Source organism: Lycium ferocissimum, chromosome 8 (assembly GCF_029784015.1).
Source record: "Lycium ferocissimum isolate CSIRO_LF1 chromosome 8, AGI_CSIRO_Lferr_CH_V1, whole genome shotgun sequence".
NCBI lineage: Eukaryota > Viridiplantae > Streptophyta > Magnoliopsida > Solanales > Solanaceae > Lycium > Lycium ferocissimum.
Window position 1 is genome coordinate 28,755,080 of NC_081349.1, and position 2,800 is coordinate 28,757,879.

General features: G+C 27.3%; 1 non-coding gene across 1 annotated transcript; it reads right to left on the reverse strand.

The window, feature by feature from the left end:
- Positions 1–2,359: 2,359 nt before the first annotated feature.
- On the reverse strand, positions 2,360–2,432 carry TRNAR-ACG (transfer RNA arginine (anticodon ACG)). The gene has a single exon. It is a non-coding gene; the product is annotated as a tRNA-Arg (tRNA).
- Positions 2,433–2,800: the final 368 nt, after the last annotated feature.

Genomic DNA, 2,800 nt, shown 5'->3' on the forward strand with positions numbered 1-2,800 from the left:
TTCTCATTTTGGGGTTTTAAATTTTTAGAGACGTTGCCTCTATTTAAAATATTTGGGCTATGTTTTTAAAAAAAAAAATTTTATTGTTTTTTTTTTAATTTTTAAAGATATAGTTAATTTTGGAAAACCTAAATAAATATTTTAATACATGCAATAATTAAATATGTGTTATATTTTGGAAGCAAAAATAAAAAATAAAATATAAAAATAAAAAAATTAACTTATTAATAAATGTTAAATTACATGATAATTTTTAAAACCACAAGACATTTTTTTATTTTTTAAGATTTTGTTTTAAAAACGTGTTATTTTTTTTTAAACCCAAAAAACCTTTTATTTTGAATATAAATCTAAGTTAAAAAATATAAGGTAAAAAACCAGTTGTAAAGGGGAAAAGATGGTCTAAAAGGTTTAACCGTTTTCGCTTTTTTTTTTTTTAAAAAAAAAAATTATTGTTTTTTCCATTTTTAAAGCATATAGTTAATTTCAATAATTAAATTTTTTTTGAAAAAACGTGGTGTTTAAAACCTGTAAGGTTTTTTTTTAGTCAACTTTATGTCGAGAAAATTAGTCCTTTTTTTAAAAAAAATTAAAACCCAAAAGTGAAATTGACATTCACCCCCATTACCCTTTTTTTTTAAATTTTAAAATCTTTTCATATCATCATTTTAAAGAATTAAAACTAAAAATTTTTAAAATTTGGGAGAAAATTGAAATTAAGGGGATAAAAGGTTTTTTTTAAAAATGGCCCGGGAAAAAACCCGAAATTTTTCGGCTTTAGAATCTCAAAAAATACGCAAGTTAAAAAAAAAAAAGCGTAAAAACGGATGTCCAAGCGCAAAGTTATTAATTTTCCTTAAAGTTTGCCCAACTTTCAATATTTTTTCCCTTATTTTTTTTAGACTTAGATTTATATTAAAAAAATAAAGTTATGTCTTGTTTAAAAAAAATAACACGTTTAAATCAAAATTTTTAAAAAATAAAAAAAACCTTGCTTTTTAGTTATCATGTAATTTAACATTTATTAATTTTTAATGTTACGTTTATTTAACTTTATATTTTTTTTTTTTTTTTTTTACTTAAATATATTTTAATTTTTCTTCGTATTAAAAAAATTTTTTTTAATTTTTCACTAAAATTAACTATATGCTTTTAAAAAATTAAAAAAACAATAAATTTTTTTTTTAAAAAAATAAACCAAAAGTTTAAATAAAACAACGTCTTTTCAAATTAAACCCTAAACCCTTAGGGGGGGAAAATTTTGTTTGTAAAACCGGGGGATCCACGTTTTTTCAAAAATTTTGTTTGTAAAACGGGGGGGGGTCCACGTTTTTCAAAATTTTGTTTGTAAAACGGGATCCCTCCACGTTTTACAAATTAAGTTTCAAAACGGGGGCCCCCACGTTTTACAAATATAATTTGTAAAACGTGGAGGGGTTCCGTTTATTAAAAAAATTTTTTTTTTTTTACGGCTTCAAGGTCGACAATTTAAAAAAAAGGGGTATAACGTGGGGGTGATGCACGTTATACCCTTTAATTATCATAAATTTTGTACTTTTTGCCTTTTGGTTTTATCTGTGTATTTTTATACGCGCAGCTCAGGACTCATAGAAAGAAACATCAATTTAACAAATAAAACACACGTAACAACTTCCGAGATTTTTGTAGGAATCTTAAATAAAATTTACATAATGAGGAACTATGTATGTAAAATAACATTACAAATTGGGGTGTTTACCATATCTAGAATCATCAAAAAACTATCAAAAGTTCTTGTTAGAGAAAAATTCATTCGAGTTCAAAATAATAACAGTATCCCTTAAAGCAAAATACAAAAGAAATATACTCCAATATCAACTAGATATCCGTTCTCGTGCTAAGAGAGATTATATCCTCTTAATCTTAATCAATCATCTTATATTTTATTTCTGTCTAGAAATTAGGTCCAAATTTTTAAGAAACCGACTTTTTACCTAGAATTACAGATGCACTTATCATTTTTTTGAAAAACAGTTTGGTAGCAACTTCTAAACGGAATATGAAGTTTTCAAATGGTCAGCTTTATATTGTGCATCTTGATTAATTGATTCTCATGAATCATAATCATGGAACATGAAAAGTTCATATGTGGATAAAAGGGATGCAGAGGCAGGGGTGGAGCTAGCATATTATCTTGGGGTTCGGCCGAACTGATAAACTTTTGTCAATACATATTTGTCTTGAAAAATTCATTGAATATGTATAAATTGTTAATTTAGAGGCAAAAGTAAACGAATTAGAATCTCGAGCCTTGAGCAGTGCGGCACTCCGCCTCAAGAGGGAAAGAGAATAGTTTAAAAAAGAATTAAGAAAAAGGAAACGACTTCACTGGGGATTGAACCCAGAATCTCTGGTTTCGTAGACCAGCGCCTTATCCATTGGGCCATGAAGTCGAAGAACTCTGGTTGAGTTCGAGCCAGGTAATTCGATCTGTAGTCAAATGCTCTACCACTGAGCTAAGAACCCCTTTCAGTCTATTTTCTGCAGTAATAAAATTTCACCTCTGGTAAAAGTTAAAACCAAAGAGAAGAAAGGGAAAATGTTCAAAATTTCCTTTGTGTTATTTAATGTTACTCAATTTTGCCACACGTTTTACTTTTTGTCCATTCAAGCTCTTGTAATATCGCCTTGTATTTGTCCTGATTATTAACGGAGTTTCCAGAGTGAAATGGATGAACATCACGTATCCAATTTCTTTACGAAAAATGGGTACGTTTTACTCTTTATCTTTTGGTTATAGTTTAAAACTGTCCTCAAATTG